Source organism: Podarcis tiliguerta (assembly GCF_965153285.1).
Source record: "Podarcis tiliguerta genome assembly, chromosome: 5".
Classification (NCBI taxonomy): Eukaryota; Metazoa; Chordata; class Lepidosauria; order Squamata; family Lacertidae; genus Podarcis; species Podarcis tiliguerta.
Window position 1 is genome coordinate 28,637,154 of NC_139538.1, and position 26,943 is coordinate 28,664,096.

The following is a 26,943-nucleotide window of genomic DNA, read 5'->3' on the forward strand; positions in this document are numbered from 1 at the left end:
ATTGAATGCTTTTACTTTTACCTTAAACTATTGTTGATGCTGCTGGCTATAGTTAGAATGTTTTCACCACATATGGGAGACAATCTATGGTCAGAAATTATGTATAAAATGTCTGGTCAGAACGAGTCCTTCCATGAATGAAAAGGGCCTTTGATGAAGCAGCCATTCCTTCCAACAGAAAGAAGGTAGGGGTGTGAGTAATTTCCACTGATCACTGTTCTAGAGGGCACCCCATTCCTCCACAATAGATTTTATGGGAGGACACGGGGTTCGGTAGAGGGGAAATCAGTGAACCTTGCTGTGGCATTTGCACAGAGCCCCCGGTCATTCCACGGACTATTGACCCTGCACCACCACGGCTTATCTTGTCCACTGCCACCAACCACGTTTCCCCGGTAATATATTCAGGCTCAGTCAGGTTGTAACGTCTTAACAAAGATTCCAGTTTATTGTGAACACAAACAAGTTTTTAATACTTTGAAACACTACTCCGATTCACTCTCTCTGTCTCCCCTCTGTCTCTACCTCACTCTGACTCCTATGCCTCCCACCCGCAAGAAACCAACCGAACTAACTGCCAAAACCCCTGTGTTGAGCCTTAAACACAGTTAGGCTCCACCCCCGGGCTTTCTTATTGGTCAGCCTATTAACCCTTTCACTCTCTCCGCCAGTACGACATCTCTGTAATGAGTGGGCAAATGCCACACTTGCTTCTTCCCCTTCTGTTAGACAGTGACAGGAATATCCTTCTTGGAGTAGAACTCTGGCCACATGATCTTGAGAATCGGTCCTATGTCTGGAGATAATCACCCATCTAGGACATTGTAGGGAATATGCAGCCAAATCCTAAGAGCATGGGCTTTTCTTAAGAAAAAGGAGGGTGCAAGTACGTTGCTTTGCTTTGCTTTATATTCGTTTTATTATTTAAACAATTTATACCCTTCCCTAAAAAAATGTCTAGGGCATCTCATAGCATTTAAAGTAACCTTACAAATTCAATTCAAAACAGCATAAAACAGAAAGGTAAAAAAATAAAATAAAAGTGAATTCCATAAAATAGTAGCAAAACAGCGCCAGCAAAATTAGCAGAATTAGCATAGCAGATTTAAATCAGGCTGTGTGTGTGTGTATACAGTGGTACCTCTGGTTACGAACGCTTCTGGTTATGAATGCTTCAGGTTACGAGCTCTGCTAACCTGGAAGTAGTTGCTGCTGGTTGCAAACTTTGCCCCAGGATGCTAATGGAAATCGTGTGCCAGAGGAGCTCACGCAGCGGGAGGCCCCATTAGCGAAAGTGCGCCTCAGGATAAGAACGGTTTCAGCTTAAGAACAGACCTCTGGAATGAATTAAGTTGGTAACCAGAGGTATCACTGTAGTTAGTTACAGCACATCCTTGAATGATATATGCATTATACAGCACATTCCTGAATGATCAGATCAGATCATAGATCATATATTATACTACATTATTACTGTATATTCAGTGCTTCTGTGTTAACCTTGAGTCCTGGTTTTCTGGGTCTGGTGTATATTTCTTTATCGAAGCACCAACCCAATAATGAGTTAATACATATTATAGATGATTGGCTTACTCAAGTACACTACGAAGAAATTTAGTTAATAACAGCCCCCCAACATATCTCCTATGTTTCTAATGTCTCCTATATCTGTTTCTGACTTTTATTCTTTCTCCAGTTCCTTTTCTGCTTCTTTCTTTTGCCCCCCCCTGCATTTGTAGTAGGAGGCTGCAAGCTCCTTTGATTAGTCTGCCTGACGAACCACGAGCTAAGATGGATGAGTTCTCCAAACCAATCGAAGTCAGATTACATTGACAGTAAACAGAAAAAAGGAAAACTGTGCCCCTCCAAAAAGCAGAGTGTGGGAGGAAAGGGTGAAGCGAGGGACATAAAGCAAGCTGGTCTAACTCCAGTAAGATCCTGTCTCTGTCCCACCAGTTGCAACTGATACCTGCTGAAGCCCCTGTGATATATTCAGATCCTAAGAGGAGCAAATCTTTGATTTCAATGATGCATTTCCAAGTAAAGCACTTAGAAGTGAGGTTCTGCGTGCCTTTAATACCCGATCACCCTGTCGTTCATTTTAAAGAAAGGTCTGATAAAGTTCTTGAGTGTTGCACTGTGTTCACATAGCGGCAGATCTTTAGAAGATTTAAGCGCTCCTAATACACGGTTCTTCGACTACTTAAAAGTCTGACCACAACCTCCTGTAGCCATATTTTCAGGAGGCTTCAGCTTGCTAAGCTATTCCTGCAGCAGATAGCATTATAATTTCCAGAAACTAGTGTTGGTAATTCTGATTCAGTGAGACCTGCATCTGAGCCAAAGTACATAAGATTGTGCTATAAGGCTGTGTATTCCTGAAGACCCACTAAAGTTACTAGGTATTACTTTTGCAATGCCCTGTATATCCCAAAGAGGGTGGGAGGGAATGTTCTCCAGCCACGTGTCTTTATTTTCCCTTTTCTTTTTTGGTGCCAGACATATTTCATTGAAGGTGTCCACCAGACTGGCACTAAAATATTGTCTTAACTGGCCATCTGTCTCGCCTGGTTGAAAAACAGAAAAACAAAAGCATGCCTCATTTATGAAAATAAAAGTTTTTTGGTCTGCTTAGCGTAAAAATTATACTACGGGAATATGAAAAGCAGCTGGGTCTTCTGGAGGAGAATGAAGATGGCAAAGTTCTTTTTTGAAACTTTGGAGGATAGATAGACCCCACCCTGAGCATTTTTGAGGCAACGTTAGCAAATTATACACATTCTTTCATTTGCCATAGCTTGCTCTGTTTTTCTAGCCCATGAATGACTGTATTTTCTGGATAGTTTATATGTGCACAAATTGCGTTGTAGAAAAGGGAGCTGATGTGAAATATCAGTCATAATTGTTAAGAAATGAATTCAAGCTGCGTTTCCTATAGTGCTTTTCCATCTCCTTTTTCAGAATTGAGGGTAGCAATTGGGACTGTAACTGGGCAACAAAGTTTTCTCCCCATCCTCAGGTCAGTCACTTCATAATGCTTCTCTTGCACAGCTTTGAACAAAAAGCCAAAAAGATGTACTGTGCTCTGTGGCTCTTCTAGAACATTCTGATGTTGCCTCGTTCGCTGTTCTTCATCTGCAAATAAGCAATTGTAGGACTTCTACGTACACTATATTTTGCATGATTCACACCTCCCAAAACAACATGTGAACAGAAACATATCTGTCTTTTGAAATTCACATGTCTATGAATTTTGCATTGTAGTTCTCCAGTTGAATATTGTGTACAAAAAATCATACATTCGGTGTGAACAAGAAATATGTGTATTAGTGAAAATAACATACAAAAATTGCATTGTATTAAGGGGAATTGCTCTGTAAAAAATGTGTATATTTGGCAAAAGTGTGCATTAGGAACTATTAACACTAAAATGAAAATTCAATCTGACATGAAAATGTGGAACACACTAAAGTTAAGTATGGGGGGGGGATGAGAAACTGAGGAAACCTGAACTTGATAGTCACCTATCACTATTCTGCACAGACTTTCAGTAACAAGATAATATACAAAAAAAGCAATAATGTGATAAAACTGCAATTCAGAATAAAGCAGCATTTATTTTGCATTGAAAACATCAGGTTAATTTTTTGTACATAGAAAATGTTGGTTGCATTTCATATTTAGTATTAGCTGTGAGTTGTATTTCTAAATTTAGAGCAAATGCTCTTTCCTGAAATTAATCCTGTTAAACTGTTTTATATGTAAACAGTGCTGAAATCCTGATCAGTTCATAGCATTTAAAGGAGGTTGGAGTAGCGGGCAGGGAATGAGATTTTCCTGCTGAGCAAAAGAACCTGTTTTGTCTGCCAAGTTTTAGACTCAAATGCAGACATCTTGGACTTTGAAATGTCAGCCAACTAGGCCACCAAAGTAACCTGTGATAAACTTTGACTGAGTACTTTAAAAAATGTGTAGCCAGACTGCTTGCACTTTGTCTATTTTTCCTACCAAGTATGAAATCACTTAAGTATAACCCAGACAACAGTTTTGCTGATGTCTCTCTTTCCCTCTGTCTAGCAGCTATGCTTTTAGACCCCAGCGCCCTTATTATAGTTGCATAGACATCAGTCAAAACATGGCCAAATAACTGATTTACTTCTAAATTTTACAAAACTCTTCCTCTGATATTTTGGTATTTGATAGTCATGCCAGATCGTTGTTGTTGTTGTTTAGTCGTTTAGTCGTGTCCGGCTCTTCGTGACCCCATGGACCAGAGCATGCCAGGCACTCCTGTCCTCCACTGCCTCCCGCAGTTTGGTCAAACTCATGCTGGTAGCTTTGAGAACACTGTCCAACCATCTCGTCCTCTGTCGTCCCCTTCTCCTTGTGCCCTCCATCTTTCCCAACATCAGGATCTTTTCCAGGGAGTCTTCTCTTCTCATGAGGTGGCTAAAGTATTGGAGCCTCAGCTTCACGATCTGTCCTTCCAATGAGCACTCAGGGCTGATTTCCTTAAGAATGGATCGGTTTGATCTTCTTGCAGTCCATGGGACTCTCAAGAGTCTCCTCCAGCACCATAATTCAAAAGCATCAATTCTTCGGCGATCAGCCTTCTTTATGGTCCAGCTCTCACTTCTCACATCACTACTGGGAAAGCCATGGCTTTAACTATACGGACCTTTGTTGGCAAGGTGATGTCTCTGCTTTTTGAGGTGCTGTCTAGGTTTGTCATTGCTTTTCTCCCAAGAAGCAGGCGTCTTTTAATTTCGTGGCTGCTGTCACCATCTGCAGTGATAGTAATATTGGATTACTGAGAGGAGGATTTATAGACATAGGATCTCTTCCTCACATGTAAACATTTTTTTAAAACTGCACAATGTTAGACACAAACACCATTCTAATTTTTTTAAAAATGAATGCCTCAGACCTTAAGTTTGCCAATCTCTGTACACAGCCTTAGCCCATGTATAGTTGCCTTCTTTTTTCCTCAGCCCACCCAACTGGTACATGTGCAAATCCAAGCTAAACCAGAGTTGGAAAAAAAGATACTGAACAAATATTGCACCTGATAATTCACTCTTATTTGCAAGTTAAGTATCATAGAAGGTAGTGTCACGTTTCCAAAGACTGTGCTTACGACTGAAGTATAATAAACAATTTGTTACACAAACTGTCTAATCTCACACTTGATTACCATTGGTTGTTAATCTGTGGTGTGTAGTACCAAGTAGATACATAGTCAGCTGCTATCCCATTGTTTTTTATGAATTAGTTAACTGATTGCAGGAAACAGAAGCTGCTTCTAGTGGTACTGGAAATGGAGTTCTTGCTTATATAGCAGTTGTCAAAGGCTGCAGTCTCTCTCTCAGCTGATTTTTGTGCATTGTCTAGACAAAAAGGAATTCTATAAATGAAGTCTTCACTATCCAACCAGGTTTCAAGGTAATGGTGTACTGCATCTGGCGCTATCGGTTGGGTTACTGTGTGTTGCGCAACACAGCATCTAAAGTGGGCTAAAAGTAAGTTGGAAAAATGCAATTAAAAACATTTCTATTTAGCACATGCTACTTGTATGCTGAATAATCCAGAATCAAACTGTTTCCTTGAGGAAGCACCTAGTGATTGCAAAAGCTTTCAGATCTTCTTTCAGTTGTTGTCTGCGCTATTTCAGATGCTGCTTTTGAGCTTCCTCAATCCACATTTTGAGGGACGCAGTCTAAGCCATTGAATATATACTGACACATGTCACTGCATTCAGTTGGGATTATTTCCATCTTAATGTGCATAGGATTGTGCCCTTTATCTGGGATAATGCCTGTTGTCTGCAATCTAGCTGTGATACAGATTAGTAGGATTAATTGCCAATATCATGCAAAATATAGAAGAAGAAGAAGAAGAAGAAGAAGAAGAAGAAGAAGAAGAAGAAGAAGAAGAAGAATAATAATAATATAGGGAGCTATATGGGTCAGTGAGTCATAATGTTTATTACTCTTGTATTAATAGTCATATTTCCAAAACCAGTCTGAATGTACAAACATGGGAGATGTTTCAAGGGTGTATCTGTTGGAACAGTTGCAATGTGGCTTTCTCAGCAAGAGAAACTATTGATCTGTACCAGCCAGTGGTAATGGTGTTGACCTGCAGTCAGTCTGGGCGAGTTATTTGTTACTCATGCAGCAACAGATATTCATTATAAACTATATATGCTGTTAGTTTGCTCTGTTTATACAACCATTTAGTGGTCATTTATTAAAAAGTAAAAATTATGTATAGTTATTGGATGTACAATTTGGCAGGGAGGTGATCCTGGCAGAAATTTAGCCAAAGAAACCACACTAACACCAGTCATATTCCATGTTGTGATAGAAACAAATCCGTCTTCTTTAAATGTTTGGAACTGAAGCTCTTTTATCTTTGCAGATGTCGAGGGACTGTAAAAGCACACAATTTCTTGGCTTCCAGTGTAGAAAAGATCCTGTCAACTGAAGGCTGGAAGGAAGAGTAAGAAATTATCTGCCCTTTCACAGGTATACCCATTCATTGCCATTTCAATATAGTGTTGCAAAGTAACCTTGTTGACAGTTCCTGATAGGATGAAGTGCAGTGAGTTTGAGGACTGAAGTGGGCTGGGTGTGATGTTATTCAGACTGTTTTCTCTCCACATACTTTTCAAGGAAACGTTACAGAGGTAAGTGCCTTAGCCATAGGCACAAAACTATGGGAAAATGAAGGGATTATAAATGGAGTAGAAATGGAGAGCGCTCATTGGAACTGATCAGGAATGGAAGGTGGCAAGTTGTCTAGAGGAGCCATAGCTGTTGAGAGTCTCCTTTGGGCCACAGATTAGGGCCACAGGGTAGAGTTGTGTGTGTGCGTGTGTCCATGCACAGCCCTGCTCCACACCTCTGGTCATCTTTGTTTCCCTCCACTGAACCCATCCCAATTTGTTTACATCATTTTTGCATTCCACACCTGAATTTCACACATTCCATATTCATGGAATGGATGCACATCTTGTGAAAGTGTAGGCCAGTTGAGAATTATTGGAAAGAAGTTTGATGCATGATGGATTATTGGATAAGATGCAATCTATTGGTTGTTCTATTGAATTACTGCAAGCACTGCACAAACTCAGGATAGATCGCCTATTGAAGATCTAATTCTAGATGCAGAGATTGTCTTGGCTGTGTACGAGAATTTCCCTAAGGTTCCATCAATCTCTGAATAGCTAAGAAAGGTTTTGAATCTGGCTGAGATAGAAAAATCTTACTTTGGTTATGAAAAGAGAGCATGACTCCTTATGATGGATGGTTTTGTAGGGAACTTGAATCCATTCATAAATTACTGGACTACTCAGTTCTTTGAAGCAATATGTATATTCAGTTCCATAATAAAAACAAACATTCATTGAGACTTTGATCAAAATGAAATATATTTTTTTTTGAGCTAGCAGTTTAGGTGATGGAAAATAACAAAGAAGAAATGTTGCTAATGCTGTGATTCCCAAGCATATCATGTTTATTCAATCTAACACTTTGTTCTTTTTATAGCATCGCTCTTAGTACTATGCACTACATTTCTTTAACACCTCTGTCTATTTGAAGCCACTTACTGCATAACACTATTTAGAAGAAGCTGAACATATCTACACAAATTTCCTTAAACAAGCCTCAATAGTTTAATTATAAGTCATTTAAAAAGTGGTACTTACAAAGGGACTTTTTGTCTCTGTTGTTGAAACTGCGGATGTGAGCAATAACAAGAAATGGCATGATTCATTATGTGTCAAAGACTTTTCTGTAGCTGAGAATTATTATTATTTTTAATTATTGTGCTCAGGTTCTGCTAGCTAGCTTACCATTGACATCTGTGAGGACAGGATGCTGGACTAGATGGGCTATTGGCCTGATCCAGCAGGACTTTTCTTAGATTCATAAACTGAATGGGTATAGCAATATTTAGATGAGTACTGTAAAAATGTAAAGGATCCCTGGGCGGTTAAGTTCAGTCAAAGGCAACTATGGGGTTGCAGCAATCATCTTGCTTTCAGGCCAAGGGGGGCGGCATGTGTCCGCAGACAGCTCTCTGGGTAATGTGGCCAACATGACTAAACTGCTTCTGGCTCAGCAGAACACTGTGATGGAAATCAGAGCACACAGAAACTCCATTTACCTTCCCACCACACCAGCGGTACCTATTTATCTACTTGCACTGGCGTGCTTTCGAACTGCTAGGTTGACAGGAGCTGGGATCATAGCTGTCAACTTTTTCCTTTTTTAAAGGGAAATTCCCTTATTCTGAATAGGATTCCTCGCAAGAAAAGGGAAAAGTTGACAGCTATGGCTGGGATATAACAATGGGAGCTCTCCCCGTCGAGCAGATTCGAACCGCGACCTTCTGATCGGCGAGCCCAAGAGGCTCAGTGGTTTAGACCACAGCATCACTCATGTTCCTATGAGCACTGTAAGACCCACATCTCAAGATACACATGCATGACCATTTAGGAGTTCTTATGTGCTCATGTCAGAAATAAAAACTTATGGAATAATGGAAGCAGAAAAATTGGTCTCTGACCCAAGGAATCTAAATATTAACTGGGGGGGAAACAGAGGAAATGAAAAAGCCAGAGTACTGAGTGATGAATGTGAACAAACATAGTGTGGTGTGGTAGTTATAGTGAGGGACTAAGATCCTGGGTTCAGATCCCCAGTCAGGAAGCTCACTGGGTGACCTTTCAATCACTGTCTCTCAGCCTAACCCACCTAACAGAGTTGTTGTGAGGAGAAAATGGATGGGGGGGGGGATGGACCATATGTGCCACCTTGAGCTCCTTAGAGGAAGAATGGAATGTTGTTGTTTCTTCTTCTTCTTCTTCTTCTTCTTCTTCTTCTTCTTCTTCTTCCTCTTCCTCTTCCTCTTCCTCTTCCTCTTCCTCTTCCTCTCCCTCTCCCTCTCCCTCTTCCTTCCTTCCTTTCTTTCTTTCCATGTATTTCATTTGGGTTGGGAATATGGACTAATGAGGTTTAATGGAATGAGAAAGAGGCAGTAAAATGTATGAATTCTTAGAGGCGTATTTATTTGATTTTTATATCCTTGGTGGCTTTGAGAACTGCATGAACTGGGTAAAGTTTAGCATAGAAAAATAGGTAGTCAGGCATCACATGTCTTCTTTGAGCTTTCTCTGTATTTACTTCTACTGTCTGTAGTCTCAGAAGGAAGAATATTATGCTTTTGTTTATGGCAAACTGTAAAGGCAGGGATGGCTGTTTCAGTACATACACTCCTGTTTCCCAAACAAAAGAGAGAGAGATTAATTCTCAGCAGTTTCAGCTGCCTGGCACGTCCAAGCCAGTCAGAGTATCACCTCAAAACAGCAAGTTCCAGTATGTACGCTAAAGAAGACAATTCATTCCTAAGGTATTTTGAGCTGCTTGATCTTTTACAGCGGGGGGGGGGGGGGCTTATAAAATAGAGAGCGCATTACACACCATCACATTCTCAATTTTGGGATTCATTAATTTTGTTCAGTACAACTTTTCCCACCTAACAGGATACCTCAAATTATCTGTGATCTGTGTTTGGCATGTCCAACATAAAAGACTTTCCATTTGTCATATACAGTGGTACCTCGGGTTAAGTACTTAATTCATTCCGGGGGTCCGTTCTTAACCTGAAACTGTTCTTAACCTGAAGCACTACTTTAGCTAATGGGGCCTCCTGCTGCTGCCGCGCCAGAGCTCGATTTCTGTTCTCATGCTCAAGCAAAGTTCTTAACCCGAAGCACTATTTCTGGGTTAGCGGAGTCTGTAACCTGAAGTGTATATAACCTGAAGCGTATGTAACCTGAGGTACCACTGTAGTGCTTGTTCAGTTTGATGGGATAGTGCCCCAGTAATGCATCTTGCTGATTCAGCTGCAAATCTTTGTGTCAGGTTTGTGGTAAAGGGCAGTTTTGCTGCACAAGTGACGACATGCATATTCTTAATTAAAAAGGACAGTAAGTGGAATTTTATAGCAATGTTTCTTTAAAGTTAATTTTGCTTCACAACCATACCTAATACAACAAATTCTACCTGTGCAAAGGCAACAGAGAAGGAGGGGTGTGTTTGCATCTTGGGTCCTAAGAATGGCCAATTTTGGTTTTTCTTACTTTCCCCTTTCCGCTGCCTTCACTCTGCCAAATTTCTGAATAAGTCTGCAAATTTTTAAAATTGAAAAATACTCATGAAAATTCATCAGCACATTTTTTCCAAGCGATTCCCTGTAAAATAATGCATTTTATATGCTATTATCACAAATATATGCATTTTTATGCACACTTTACCATAATGCACACATCTCGGTACACAGTATTTGTTTGGAGGACTGCATCGCAGAAGTGCAAATTTCAAAGAACAGTTGTGTTTTGGTTCACATACCGATTCAGAAAATGAGAATTAGGTAGGTTTGTATTCAAATCTGAACCAAACCAGATTTGTCTCCCATCCCTAGATACAAGCATTATCAATCTGTCCTTCCTCCTTTGTTGTTTGTCCTGGCTGCTTTTACAAACTGCTTCATTTTTTGTTGAGTGCTCTTTCACCAAATTCCCCCCTCACAAGTTTTTACTTGTACACTTCTGCCCAGGGGTGGGAGGAGGGTACTCTGCTCGCATGCTAACTAGGGATTAGGAAATGGCTTCCTTGATGATGGTAGACCCATTTGACATTACATTTAGCTCCCACTTTGAACTGGGTTCAACTGGAAATGAGCTAACCCCCTGCCTCTACCACTCCCCCAGCCATCTCCAGAGATGAGGGGTGGGAGACCTTACAGAGAGAGAATTCTTATACCCGGACTTTTAAGTAATACTTTTAAAAAATACTGGCTCAGATCAGTTTTGATACTCTGCCAAGAAGACATTCCCAAATAATATTCTTTCTGCTTCTGAAGAATATGAGTACCAGAGCGCTGAGAGTGAGGCTATTTGAATTTCTCAGTAGCTGGCGGATACAGGGAGATGAATAGCTGCAGCACACTGACAAATCCAATTCTGCCAGAAAGAAACAGCTTCACTTTAAAAACAGCTTTGCTCAATATCTCGAAGATGTATACAGAAAGCAGCCGTGTAGCATTTATGCAAACAATATGCAGCATGGAGCAACTTGCCTCCCCCCTGTCTTGGACACCCCCACCCCCTAGTTATGGGGTAAGCAATATTTTGTACTGATGCATAAGCTTATCTCATTCTTTTTAAAAAATTGCATAAACAATTATAATAATTTATTATTTATAGGCCACCCCACCTGGCTCATATTAAAACATTAAAAATTGTCCAACATTATAAACTTCCCTAAATAGGTCTGCCTTCAGATGTCTTGTAAAAGTTGTGTAGTTCTTTATCTCTGTGACATCTGATGGGAGGGCATTCCACAGGGTGGGTGCCACTACTGAGAAGGCCCTCTGCCTGGTTCCCTGTAACTTCACTTCTCGCAGTGAGGGAACCACCAGAAGGCCCTCGGAGCTGGATCTCAGTTTCTGGGCTGAATGATGGGGGTGGACATGCTCCTTCAGGTATACTGGGCCGAAGCCATTTAGGGCTTTAAAGGTCAGCACTGACACTTTGAATTGTGCTCAGAAATGTACTGGGAGCCAGTATAGATCCTTTATATGGTCCTAATATTGTCCCAGTGGCCAATTATGAACATTACTGGAGGACATTCCATATATATAAATAATTTAAAGTGCCTCCGTTTTCTACACCATTCTCAAACATGCATGTGTTTTTTCGTGGCTTAGTGTGTGTGTACGTGTGTGTGAATAGAAATGGTGATGAATGTTTTGAGTTGGCATTCAGTCATTCATTATATGTGTGTTCTGCTCTTTGTGTAATGTTCAGATTGTGATAGTAAGTAACCCACCATCACATGGTCACATGGTAGAATAGGTCTTTTAAATCCAGGACTTCCTGATCTATGACAAACACAGTACTGTACCATATGGCATGGGTAGGGAACCTGTGTCCCTCCAGATATTGCTGGACTACAATTCCCATCATCCCTGATTATTGGTTCTGCTGGCTGGCTGGGACTGATGGGAGTTGAAGTCCAGCAACACCTGGAGGATCACAGGTTCTCCATCACTGCCATATTGGTTTGCAATATTTCAACAGAGACGGAGATCCAATAGATACACTGTCACCCCATGTGTCAGGCACCAATACACAAAAAATCAGCCCATTTCACAACCGATATTCAATCCACAAAAGAAAGTGTGCAACAATTTAAATTCAGTCTAGGTTGAAAAATAAAAATGTGGTTGGCCACATTCAGTCCTGGGATCTGCTGCGTATGTAAAAGAACAGCAGTGGAGGGAGCAGAACAAGTACCGTATTTTTCGCTCTATAGGATGCACCCGACCATAGGACGCACCTTGTTTTAGAGGGGGAGAGCAAGAGAGAGAAAAATCTCCCCCTCTCTGCTCAGCGCCCCTTCAGCGAAGCAGCACGAGAAATGGAGCCCCTTCCATTTCTCTTCCCGCTTGGCTGAAGGGGCGCTGCACAGCTCTCCCTCTCTGCTGAAGCCAGGAGAGTCTTGCAAGACTCTCCCGGCTTCAGCTAAAGGAACCTGAAGCCTCTGGAGCACAGCGGGAACTCGCGCTGCACTCCAAAGGCTTCAAGCAGCTATCCTTGAAGCCTGGAGAGCGAGAGGAGTCGGTGCGCACCAACTCCTCTCGCTCTCCAGGCTTCAGCGAAAGCAACGCGAAGCCTCCGGAGTGTGGAGGGAGCGCTCGCTCTGCGCTTCGGAGGCTTTGTGTTGCTATCGCTGAAGCCAAGGAGCCTGCATTCGCTCCATAGGACGCACACACATTTCCCCTTAATTTTTGGAGGGGAAGTGTGTCCTATAGAGCGAAAAATACGGTATGTGTGTGGGTGGAGAAGTGTGGTAGTGGGTGAGTGATACCAAAAGCGAGTTCCTTGTTTTTGCTTGCTTTTATCAGAATGCATCCATGCGAATGGGCCAGGTTCACAGAGAGCACCCCTCCGCACAGCTGAGAAATACATTAGAAGGAACATTGCCGGCAGATTATGACAACAGAGAGGTGGCAACTAGAATCTGCAGCACCTTCTCTCTCAACTCAGGGCTTTCATGTCCTTGCAATCATCAGGTTTTGCTTAAAAAGCACTCCCAGCATCTCTGAGCTGGGGTGACATCACCACAGTGGTATTTTGGGCTTTTGCCAAGTTACTTCTAGGCTTCCACTTTCAGGGTTTCCAGCTGTCGAAATCAGCAACAGTCTCTTTGTATACACAAAACCACAGAGCTGTAGAGCTGCAGAGCCCTTTGACGAATGCTTGCCTGTGTCTGCATTTCATTTTGCCTCAGGTCTTCCTGCCCTTTCTGCCTCCATCCTTCTGGAACTTCCCTTTCTGTCCCCATCTCCTGTGCAGCACAGCCTGCCATCTCCAGTCACAGCAAAGTTCTCTCACTCTCCTGCCCAGGCCCTTGCAGCATGAACTCCAGTTGCCCCTGTTTGCCAGCTGGATCATCCCTACTTTTTGCATGCATGGTGGGCTTCCCTGAATCATTGCCCCTATTTATTTATTTTGCCTTGTTAAGGTTTTAGCACAAACATGTAAATGCAGGCACGTGAATGTTCAAGGCGCAACATAGGGAAAAGACTGCCATTTCCCATGATGCTGAGACTCATCATGAAAAGCTCGGTGGTTTATGATCTTTGGGCATCTCTTTAATTGAAAGAAGACACACTTTGGGTTTCTTTACAAAAACAACATGTAGAGAGGATACAAGAGACAGGGCATTTTCAGTTGTGGCCACCCAACTGTAAGGCTATTCTCCCCAAATATGCTTACATGGCATCTTCTTTGGTGTCAATCAGCACCCAACGTACCCATCTTATTTTCCCAGGCCTTTAAAACCCGCCATAGCTTTAAGCTGTTTTTACTCTGTGCCTTGAATAGTTATGCTACATTTATTGTTTTATTGGGATATTTTTAAAATTTGTATTTCAAATTGCTTTATTTCTTCTTTTGAGCTCTGAGAACTTTGTTGTGGTGAAACCTAGGAATACTGGCTTGGATTCAGACCTCACTTCCATCACCAGAAGTGGAAAGGGGAGGAGACTTTTGCCAATTCTCTGTTGTGCCCTTCTAAAATCTGCTCCTGAGGCTTAGGGGACATCCCTCTGGAACAGTTGGGTGGGAGGAGGCACTGGCAGTTGTAGAAGGAAGAGGAAAGCTGGCAAAGTTGCCTCCTTCAGATTGGTGGGATCCCTCCACTAGACCAAAAGCCTTCAGTGGATGGAAAGAAACCTTCTGTATTATGGTATTTTAATATTTTGTTGGGAGCCGCCCAGAGTGGCTGGAGAAGCCCAGCCAGATGTGCGGGGTATAAATAATAAATTATTATTATTATTATTCTGGTCATAGAGTGTGAAGAATGGACAAAAGCCATTTAAAAAATAAATACCTGTGAGTCGAACAAATGTCGTTTTACAGTGTCCAACATGCTATTGCAGATTAACTGAAAATAGCATTCAGCAAAATTAGAGCCTCCAGCAGCAGGGAATGGGGCTCAGTCAGTGGGAAAGGGGGGGTTTAATATAGTACCTTTTGTTGTTTGGAAGGGTATAGAACTGGATTAGATATGCTGTAAGCCACCCAGCCAAATGGGCGGGGCATCCATTTAGTATTTCTCTCCTGATTAAATTATATGGTCAGGATTCTCTTCTTATGTTTAAACAGTATTGTTATCTGGTAGTATCTGCAGTACAATGAGTTTAGAATAATAATAATAATAATAAGTCTCTCCTTTCGACTAGTATATGCTAACTGGTCTTCAGTTGTTGGGTTGGGAATTACCAGGGGGTTGTCACAGCCTGATCCAAGGCATAGCTGTCAACGTTTCCCTTTTTTAAAGGGAAATTCCCTTATTCTGAATAGGATTCCTCGTAAGAAAAGGGAAAAGTTGACAGCTATGATCCAAGGTGAGTCACATCAGGAGGATAGTTAAAGATTAAGAAATGGTTCTCCAAATGCATGTTTGGGTCAAAAGTGGGTTCTGGGTCTGAAAAGGTTGATGAATTCGGATGCCGCTAACTCAGAGATGGAAAGAAGAAATAGTACGTACCAGAGAGGAATGGCAAACTAAGCTGTTGGACTATGCTGAAATGCCAAAACTGACTGGAAAGCTCAAGGACCAAGAAGACAAGAAATTCAAGAAGGAATGGGAAAAGTTTATAATTTATTTAGGAGAACTCTGTAAGCAGATGAAAACATTAGCAGGATTTTAATCTCACTTGTAATGTAACAGATATTGCACGTTGAGGCCCCCAAGACACCCCCCCAAGAAAAACACAATTGACCCTTAATTTTTGTTTAAGGTTTTTGGCATAATTTTGGCCACAACTTTATTCAAATACAGCAATGTGAGTGGTTGCTTAGGCATTGGTAGCACTAACTGCCCCCGCACGGGGACAGCTCTGACATTCGCACCCCCCGCGAAGTCAGGAAGGGTAAGTCACCTGGGGAGAGAGACGGGACTGGGAACCATGCCTCACCTCTCCCCAGCATGCTCCCAGGGGCTTGCGTGGCCCTAGCCCCTTGCCAGGGGGTTTCGGACAAAAGCATGGGCGAGCCCTTGGGTTCCTTTAACGGTAAAACCCTTCAGCAGCAGTAGCAGCATTTTGGAGGGGCAGGCACAGCCGAATCCATACCCCTCCACCACCAGCAGCATTTTGGGGGGCAGGCACAGCCAAATCCATACCCCCCAGCAACCAATTCCAGACCAATGCCTAACCGCAAACCTTACAAGTTGTGACGATTTGCTACTGGGTAGGCGAAAACCAAGTGGCACACACTAATCAGCCAAATGGCAAAATTCCTACCGGGCCCCTGCCCCAAGGCAGACCACCCCATGACAGGCAATAGCAAGGTCAAGCAAACGGCCTAACATTAGGGAAGGGAGGGCGGGTGATCCGAAGCATGCAGCGAAAGAGGACGTCCGTTGCTGCGTGCCTTGTATTTAACAAATAGGGCTGTCAATCACTAATTGGCAACATCTAAATTTCCCCAGTAACAGCCTGCCCCTGCTTACAGGATGGCCAAACCTTTTGCCTAGTAACAGTGAGGTGTCTTGTCAGCCCCGCCCACAACCTGTGCTCTCCATGAGGGAGAACACACTTTACGGACAACATGGACAGATACAAAATATAGATCACTAAATAAAATGCAGTTGAAAATGTTGACAATAGGAGCCATGGAGGTGATGGGGGAAGTCTTGAGATTCAGAGTAATGTCTTTAGATGGATGTGTATTTGGTATGCTTATAAATTTATATTTGTAAAATCAAATAAAAATGATTTCAAAAAGAGAGAGAAAAAGTTGATGAAATCTTCACTAACAACAATAATTACTAATAACATCAAAAGGCACAATATACCACAGAATTTGACCTGGTCTCTGTAATGTATTCAGCTGGAGGTAACATTATATTTGATTAAACAAAGCTGCTGGGGGCTCATTGCTTTCAATAAGAAAACAAGAGTGTTTGCTTCCAGTGGGGCCACATTAGCATTGTTTTAAAATGATTATACTAACTAATACAATAAGGCAAACTCAAAATACAACCGCAGGGCCTTGATGAGAATGTAGATTGACTTGTTCTACTTGGTGGAAAACCCTCTGACCCAAAACACACCACTCCATCTGTCAACGTCTAGGCAGCAACAGCAGGGCAGAAAAATGAATGAGATGGCTTCAGAGGAGTAACTTTCTGAAACGCATTTGCTCACTTAACACTTAATCTGTGCCCTGCACTGAAATATTGTTCTCCGCCATATAGCATGGCTAGGTCATTCCCAGAATTAAAAATGACTTGATAGACCAAGAATGAAAATAACCACACTTTTTTATTTTAAAAAAGCACAGTTTTCTTTATCCCACTTTATTCAAACACTCTGAGTGAAAGAAGCAGTATTTATTTAAGTCAGCCTCCATGCATAGCAATAAATGAACACAAATTTGAGATCAGAAGCAACCTCATTCAGAAATCAATGGTAAACATTTCAGTGTCCCAGGGCACTGATGCTGATCTCAAAGGGCTCCTTCAGATGATCTGTTTATTGAGCATTCATCCTGATTCACTTGCACAAAGCTTACATGGTTGTTAGATTATGCCTGGTCTTTACTGAACATTCATTTGAATTCATTTACAGGGCAGTTGCATGGCAATCAGCATCCATCCTGATTTGCTAATGGGGCATTTAAACATTTTCCCATTGTTGATTCAACACTTTTAAATGCATTTCCCCATCACTTTCCAAACCGCAAAAAGTTCATGGTTTTTGCGTTTGTTTAATGTGGATTTGCCAAGTGCTTTGTTGTTGTTTAGTTATTTAGTTGTGTCTGACTCTTCGTGACTCCATGGACCAGAGCATGCCAGGCACTCCTGTCTTCCACTGCCTCCTGCAGTTTGGTCAAACTCATGTTTGTAGCTTCAAGAACACTATCCAACCATCTCGTCCTCTGTCATCCCCTTCTCCTTGTGTCCTCAATCTTTCCCAACATCAGGGTCTTTTCCAGAGAGTCTTTTCGTCTCATGAGGTGGCCAAAGTATTGGAGCCTCAGCTTCAGGATCTGTTCTTCCAGTGAGCACTCAGGGCTGATTTCCTTAAAAATGGATAGGTTTGATCTTCTTGCTTTAATCCATGTTAAATCAGAAAACCTAAAATTCCACAATGTTCTTGACTTCCTCCTGAAAAATAATGACCACCTGGAGGCACCCAACATCAGCATACTACAATTTTCTTACTTTACTTTACTTTTTTACTTTAAAGTGAGCCTTCACCACCAAATTGCTGAACTACAGTGTATCAGCAAATTTGATTCTCCTCAATTTGGACTTAATCAGAACTGTGAGTTTCTTGCACACTATGTGTGTTCAATGGCATAGGCATAGCTATGACTGCAGTTGAGAATGCATCACTCAGTTCTCAACATGCATAGATCTGGATTCTGCGTAGAAATGTCACAAGCCTACTCCTAGCCCTTTCAGTTTTGGGCTCTTGGATATGCTAGCTATATCCACCTGTTTGTGTGTGTGCGCATATGAGAAATAAGACTCTTTTTTTGTATGTGACATAATAGACTATAAGCCATTAAGGCCCATGCCACAACCAGTTGTAAGATTCCACAGAACTCTTCCTTTTGCATTTGCTCTGGAATGTATGCCTACAATAGCTCACCAATATGTCAGGACATTTTTTAACAACGTAGGCAGCCTTTAATTAAACTACTTTGCTTTCCATTGGCCTTTTTGACCTTTTAATGATGGTGTTTGGTTTCCTTGTTTATCTGACATGCTGTTATCATGCTCTTTACATTCCGGGCGTGTTATCTTTCCCATGCATGTGCGTAAAAATCCTCAGATCACAAATCAGTAAACAAAGTAAAACCCTCGAGAAATATCATGTTCTGAAGATACCCTCCTGGAGGAAGTGAGTGACGGGAAAGAAAACGTGGGAGAAGAATGACTTCAGAATTCATTTGCTACACATTAGTATGGTAACGTTTCTCAGGTCACTTTCTATGAAAAGCCACCCTCCTGCAAACGAAATACGCAATGTTTTATTCAAATCTGGAGTTTTGCAAAAGACCTGGGTCTGCCGGTTTTATTGTTATACTTCTCAAAAATGGTTGTGTTTGCCTCGTGCTTTGCCAACGTTCATAGGCCTTTCTAAGGCACAACCCTCTGTGCATGAATTGGGGTTTAAGCCCTGTTGAACACAGTGCAACTTGCTTCTGAGTCCATGTGAATGCGACCAGACTGCATGTACCACAGAAATTGATCCTCAAAGACGTACACCATATAATGCACCCAGGTTGTAGGATTCCTTCCCTGTGGAAATCCAGCTGTTCATGTTGGTACTATTCAGGCAACAACTTAGATGATACTTGCTAGTTTGGATCTTTAGTACATTGGTGGAGTAGAGCTCAATAGCTGTTTGCTTTGTATTATTATTATTAGCTGGCAACTGCAGTGGCAGTTCTGCCAGCATGCCCCCTACCTCCCCCTTGCTCTTCTTCTCCCTTTGTCATTGCCTTCTCTCCTGCTTGCCCCCCTCTGGTGGCTGCTTCAGCACTTACAATGGAGCAGTAGGTGGTGGCAGCAGTGGTAGGGGAATGAGCCCCTCTCAGTGTCTCTCCCTACTCACTTCTTCTCCGATACATGAAACACAGTTGAAAGTAGTGTGCCAAGGGACCTCTGAGAATTGCAATCTTCCCAAGGTGTTCTAGATCTCCTTGGGAAATTGACTTTCCCACACATTGGATGAGGAAGAAAGATGGAGGAAAAACAGGAGAAACTGAGAGCTGTTGCTACTGGAGAAGGTGGGCATTCTTTTCTGGCTTGGATTCAGATCTGAGCCAGAGAAGAACTCAAGTACATTATGTTTGCGTGTTGAGGTCCCCAAGCCACCCCTCAAATAACTCACAGCTCACACATAATTTTTTCTTTAAGGTTTTTGGCATAATTTTGGCCACAACTTTATTAAAATACGTATCTGTGAGTGGTTGCTTAGGCATTGGTTAAGACTATCTGACCCCCCCCCACCTAGGGACAGAACTGAGCTGCAAACTCCCTCGGAAGCCAGTAAGGGAAAACAATATTGGGGAGCAATGGAGCTGAGTCACAGGCCCTCAGCACTTCCCGGGGCTTGCCGGCCCTAGCCCCATTCCAGGGATTTGGACGAAATCGTGGCAAGCCCCTGGATTCCTTTAACGGAATTCCCTTCCGCAGCAGCATTGGAGGGGCAGGCCCAGCCAGTCCTTACCCCTCCTCCAACCAATTTGATAACCAATGCCTAACCGCAACCTTACAAGTTGTGGTGATTTGCTACGCAGTAGGCAAATGGCCCAGCCAATCGGCCAGATGGACAAAATTCCTACCAGGCCCCTGCCCCAAGAGCAGACGACCCCATGACAGGCATAGCAAGGTCAAAGCAAAACCTTTGAAACTCAGGGTGGGTGGGCAGGTGATCCGGTTCATGCAGCGAAAGAGAAAGCACCAAGCTGCGTGCCCGGAATTTAAAAGGTTCGATCCCTCCCACCAAAATCGCAACAAGTAAATTTCCCCGGCAACCCAGCCAACCAATCAATTACCAGGGGTTAGTTTGGCCACCTTGCCTGGCAACAGAGGGGTGACTCAGCGGACCCCACCGCAACACGTGCTTTCATTTCAAGGAGAACATGCTTTGCCTTAATATTGAAAGCTAGTCTAAGAACATCATCAGTGTGGCCCTCATAGCATGACTTTGGGCACTTCGATTGTCATTGTTTAGGGGCTGGGATTGAATCACATACTGACAAATTCAGGTTGCACAATTAAAGCTAGCACTCCACCAAAAGAAGTGACAGAAAAATGCAAAACCTCTTAATACATACTGATAGAAACCCTTTGCACAACTGCATTTCAAAGACAAGCTACTAATGGGTCTGTTGCTGAATATTAGCATGAGGTGTTGTTTTCATGCAAACTTTTCATGCATTCTATATCTGTTTCAAAGCAAAAATGACCATCACTCCCACACAGTAATAACGTTAACATTAATTAATATCACACTTTCAAAACAAACGAAGTAGAAAAGGCCTCCAAACATCTGCTGAAGATATTAACACTGGAAGCAAGTGAGCTGGTCAGTGCTATTGTATTACCTTTGTACCATTCTGAAGTACAGTATCATGCTTGCAAAAGAATATCTGTGCAACATAATTCTGGCTTCTGATGGCCTGGAGAATACCTCATAGTAGTTCTCAAAACAAACACACTTCTAAGATATCCTGCAGTTGAGAGAATGTCTGAGGTTGGACCTGAGTGATTGTGTGCTTTTGTAGTAGAGATGTGATATCGTCCATTCACATTATATGTATTGCTTTCTATCCAACAAATGGCCCATGACAAATGGAAAGAAGCCATGCACATTTTTTTCTTTTTTTAAAAAAACACTTAATACTTTGTTTTTAGGGCTGCATTTTTGACAGCCCCCCAAATTGATTGCAAATGAAAACAACAGTATTCCACAAAAAGAAGCCAATTTCAAGAGTTGAATTTGCAGGAAAATGTTACAAAAAGTAGCCTTCATCAAAATTTATTTTCAGTGTTAAAATTTAGCAGTTTATTGAGATTTCACAATACCAAATCAGAATATGCCAAAAGTTTGAGCACCTGCTTAACCACCAAATCATATTTAGAGGGGCATGCAAAATTTTAAAATATATTTCAATGCAATATCTTTCTTTGATACTGAGATATTAGAATTTATTTTCGTGTGCAATTTTACATTTAGTGTTTTGATCTGAAGCTCAAACCCAGCATCAGTGTTCAAGTAGCCTTGGAAAGAATTTCCTCCCTTGAGTGTTAATACAGTGTAACCCACCTTCGGACTGCATGGTGAAGGGTGGATTAAAAAGTCTAATAAATAATTATTTGATTATAAAACTTCATAAATACTCGTATAGCACAGTTTTCCATTCAAAGTCTGAATTCTAATGCAATCCCCACACAGGAGAGCAGGAGAAAGCAGTGTGTGACTCTGTAACTTCCATTTAATGTTTCTTACATTTTAGATCCATTCTAGGTTGTGGAAGGAAAAAGAGATTAATAGATTTCCGAGCCCCCTGAACAGTTTTATTAATTGTCTGAGAGCAGAAAGTAATTTGATTTTGTAGAATCTGGTTTTGGAATATAATGTTCAATTGCTTTGGATTACTAAAACTGTAAGTGCTTCGAAGCATGTCTGTTTAGATCTAAATTGTGCAGTTTAGTATGTTGCTGGACGTAGTTTAATTTGTGTATTATTCTTGGTAATAACTAACGGAAAATATCAATGGAACCCTATCAAACTGTTCCTGCTAATTTAAAATTATGGATTTTGAATAGATCTGTAACTTGGATGTTGTTGTTGCTGGAGAAAGCGTGTTCATTAAAATGAGACCCTGAGACTCTGAAAGTTGCTTCGGACTATAAATATGCAGCCTTGAAGAAATATGCCAATAATTCAGGTACAGAGTTTGGAATGTTTGGTTACAGAGTGCAACTAATATTCATTTGCAATTTGAAGGGGGGATTATACGATCTCTCCTCCATCTGCCACTCTTAGGGAGGAGCAGTTCCATGCGCAAGAAGCTTGCATAAAGCATGCCGGTGTAAATTAAGCTGATGTAAAGAAATGGCCTTTTAGAATGAGGCATACATCTTTTTCTTTTTAAACTGACATTTGCCATGATGGAATGGAAGAAGGAGGATTCTCCTTGAGGTCACTGTGTTATGCATTATCTTTTACCCTCCTGCACTGAGTCGGTGTCCTGCAACATGGGGCTAGGTTTTTAAAGTTGCCTGTAAAAAAACATTTACAGTGGCACCTCGGGTTACATACGCTTCAGGTTACATATGCTTCAGGTTACAGACTCCGCTAACCCAGAAATAGTGCTTCAGGTTAAGGACTTTGCTTCAGGATAAGAACAGAAATCTTGCTCTGGCGGCGCAGTAGCAGCAGCGGGAGGCCCCATTAGCTAAAGTGGTGCTTCAGGTTAAGAACAGTTTCAGGTTAAGAACAGACCTCCAGAATGAATTAAGTACTTAACCCGAGGTACCACTGCATTGTTTAATCTAGCCTTTCAAGGTATGTACGATCCTGACCTGTGCTTTCATCTGGTTTTTAGTCTACTGTTGATTTCAATGTTTTGATCACTTAAAATAGCCGGTTTAACGTTTTTTAAACCGATAATTTCATTATTTGATTCTTTTTTGTAGACTGCTTTGAGGTGTGTTCCCTGCCCCCCCTGGGGCAGGGGGCACACCAATGAAGTGGTCTATAAATTTTATGAAATAAAAAGGAAGTTATGGGGACGCAGGTGGCGCTGTGGGTTAAAGCCTCAGCACCTAGGACTTGCCGATCGAAAGGTCGGCGGTTCGAATCCCCGCAGCGGGGTGCGCTCCCGTTGCTCGGTCCCAGCGCCTGCCAACCTAGCAGTTCGAAAGCACCTCCGGGTGGAAGAAGATAAATAGGGACCGCTTACCAGCGGGAAGGTAAACGGTGTTCCATGTGCTGCGCTGGCTCGCCAGATGCAGCTTGTCACGCTGGCCACGTGACCTGGAAGTGTCTGCGGACAGCGCTGGCTCCCGGCCTATAGAGTGAGATGAGCGCACAACCCTAGAGTCTGTCAAGACTGGCCCGTACAGGCAGGGGTACCTTTACCTTTTACCTTTAAAAAGGAAGTCTATTTGACAATAAACACATGCTGGAGAATGTAGGTTTGCTCAAGCAACCCCATCCTGTTTGGGGCCCTTACCCTATATTCCACAGGCTTCTGCACTGTAGTCTTCACTTATAACAAGAGTTTGTAGCCCTTGCAATTCTATCTGTGCCCCTGCAGGGAAATTCAATGAATGACATTAAACCTTCATTGGAGGAAACATGGGATTAAATGCCCTAACTTTGAAGTAAGGATGCATCAGTTCCTATCATGCATATTAAAAGTTTGGTGTGTGTGTGTGTGTGTGTGTGTGTGTGTATAATCCTGCTCTGCTTTGCTGTTCTTTTACGTTAGCATGATATATGATATTTGCTGCTATTAAGTGAAAATTATGTGAAACAGCTGCAGTGACAGATAAGATTAATTATCTTTTGCACTGCTGACATTTAACCCTGCTTGTAACTTGGGCTGCTTGATCAGGCTTCTGTAGCAAAGAAGGCAGGGCAAACCAGGGCTGCTTGCCTGCCTTAGTAAGGGCATATCTGCAGCAACTTGTCGTGCTTTGACATGGCAGGAAGTGGGAAATGAGGCCCTGAGGCATGCTAAACCTTCGAAAAAGGAAGGGTATGATATAGGAGGGACCCCACACCAACACTGTTGGGCAGCTTCAGGTGGCAGCTGTAAGATTGCAACAAGTATTGCACCAACCTACCATTTGGTTGTTGTTTTATGGCCCACAAAAGGTCCCCAGGTAGCCCTCTTACTATTATTTTAAAAAGTGAAGGCAGATTGCAGTCAGGGGTTTAGGGTGGGACTTGAAAAAACACACTTCAGGTGTCAGCATTCAATGAAATCTGTATAAATATTTTTATAAATATAAAAATAATAATAAAAAAATGTCCAGTAGCACCTTAGAGACCAACTAAGTTTGTTCTTGGTATAAGCTTTTGTGTGCATGCACACTTCTTCTCACAGAAGCTTATACCAAGAACAAACTTAGTTGGTTTCTAAGGTGCTACTGGACAATTTTTTTATTTTATTTTATTTTTTATATATTTCGACTGCGTCAGACCAAAAAGGCTACCTACCTGAATCTGAAATCTGTATAGTTTGAAGTGACTGGAAGCATAAGCACTGCCTCCTTTTGGAAAGAAAGCTTTGTCCAGATCCCTAAAAATTTTATTCACAGTTTTACTTATGGAACCTTCTTCACAACAGAATTAAAACATCAAAGGTACATAAAAAAATACCTGTACAATATATTGTGCTATCCATCACAGGCTCAGCATCTTAGAAAATATGAAATAATTCAGACAGAGCTTTAGGCATCCATTTTGCCTGGAGCTGTTTTCTTGGAGAGCTTCATCTACATCTTCCTTCCATGGAGTTTTGAGATAAGAGACTCAAAGGCAACTCCCTTCAGAATGGAGATTTGCAATCAAATACCTTTGTCACGCCCTTCATGGATCACTGCCTTGCCATGGCGAAGGGGCTTGAAGAACTCAGGGAAGCTATGAACTATGCCGAGCAGGGCACACAAGATGAACAGGTCATAGTGGAGAGTTTTGACCAAAGGTGATCCACCTGGAGGAGGAACCGGCAAGCCACTCCAGTATCCCTGCCAAGAAAACTCCATGGACAAAGACAACAGGCATATAAAAGTTATGACGCTGGAAGATGAGCCCCTCAGGTTGGAAGGCATCCAACATGCTACTGGGGAAGAGTGGAGGACAAATATAAGTAGATCCAGAGCTGATGAAGCAGCTGGGCTGAAGCCGAAAGGACGCTCAGTTGCGGATATGCCTGGAAGCGAAAGGAAAGTATCAACAACCTCAGATATGCAGATGACACAACCTTGATGGCAGAAAGTGAGGAGGAATTAAAGAACCTTTTATTGAGGGTGAAAGAGGAGAGCGCAAAATATGGTCTGAAGCTCAACATCAAAAAAATGAAGATAATGGCCACTGGCCCCATCACCTCCTGGCAAATAGAAGGGGAAGAAATGGAGGCAGTGAGAGATTTTACTTTCTTGGGCTCCATGATCACTGCAGATGGTGACAGCAGCCATGAAATTAAGAGACACCTGCTTCTTGGGAGGAAAGCAATGACAAACCTAGACAGCATCTTAAAAAGTAGAGACATCACCTTGCCAACAAAGGTCCGTATAGTAAAAGCTATGGTTTTCCCAGTAGTGATGTATGGAAGTGAGAGCTGGACCATAAAGAAGGCAGATCGCCGAAGAATTGATGCTTTTGAATTATGGTGCTGGAGGAGACTCTTGAGAGTCCCATGGACTGCAAGAAGATCAAACCTATCCATTCTGAAGGAAATCAGCCCTGAGTGCTCACTGGAAGGACAAATCCTAAAGCTGAGGCTCCAATACTTTGGCCACCTCATGAGAAGAGAAGACTCCCTGGAAAAGACCCTGATGTTGGGAAAGATTGAGGGCACAAGGAGAAGGGGACGACAGAGGACGAGATGGTTGGATAGTGTCTTCGAAGCTACAAACATGAGTCTGACCAAACTGCGGGAGGCAGTGGAAGACAGGAATGCCTGGCGTGCTCTTGTCCATGGGGTCACGAAGAGTCGGACACGACTAAACAACAACAACAACCTTTGTCACATGATCTAAGGTTACTCACTCACATGTCAGCTAGCAAAAAACAACAATTAGTTAATTATCAGCTCATCAAGAGCTCAGAGTGCTCTTCTTCCTGTTCTAAAGCTTCAATGGAATCTCCCCATGTTAAAGCTTTTCACTACACAGACATTCCTGTTTCAATGTCAATTAAAAGAATTATACTTAACAAGGAATTCCACAACTTAGCAGGCATGTCCAAAGTCCATTTTGGGGGCCTAATCCGGTTGGTTTAATCTGGACCTTGCCAGGTTATTTCCTGGGGTAAAATCCTAAAAAACCTCAACAACTTCAACCCTAAAAGCTCAACAACTTTGGGGTAAAATCCTAAAAAAAGCTCAACTTCAATTCTAAAGAAAGGTCAACAACTTTGGTTGGCCATTTGGTCAGCCCTCACGGTCCTTCACTTCATCAGCCCTCTTTGAAAAAAGTTTGGACACTACTGGGGTGCCACAGAGAATGCCTCTCTTGGGCCACCCGCCCCCCTCTAAGGAGGTGGAACCAATCTTAACACCCAGGAGGATCTGGAGGGGAGAGAGCCAGCATTTAGGGCTTTAAACACCAATGTGAGCACCTTGAACAGGGTCTGGAAATGAACCAATGGTGATGAACAGGAGTGTCCTTTAAAATACGCCAGCCACATGATACTGTTATGAATGCTTTCATTAGAACATTATGCAGTCATTATATATGGATACAATGCATGCACTGGTAAAGGGGAGTTGTTCATACCACTTAGATCTGCCACCCTGCATCTGGACGTCTGCAAAATACCACTGATGGGGTGAGTTAACTCAGTTCATGTAACCATGCTTCTGTATGTTTCGGCAAGAGCCAACAGTAGGGTGCCGCTGCAGAACTGCCACTTACCAGAATGCAGCAGGAGCAGGGCAGGGGGGCAGGGGCACATCAGTGGGACCACTGGATCATTTCCTAATGGCTCTCCTGCCATGAGACAGCAATGCCATGGCTGGGAGGCCAGCTCTGCAGCTCTGCTCAGCCCCTCCAGCTGCCCCTGAGCTGAACCACTAATGCATAAGCTCCCCTTTGCAGA

At 42.3% G+C, this 26,943-nt stretch overlaps 1 long non-coding RNA gene across 1 annotated transcript; it reads right to left on the reverse strand.

Annotated features, from left to right (window-relative positions):
• Nucleotides 1-470: 470 nt before the first annotated feature.
• Nucleotides 471-26,943, reverse strand: LOC310678717. Its single transcript, XR_014511885.1, has 3 exons — nucleotides 26,760-26,943; nucleotides 2,410-2,567; nucleotides 471-796 (listed from the first exon to the last, which is right to left on the reverse strand). It is a non-coding gene; the product is annotated as an uncharacterized lncRNA (long non-coding RNA).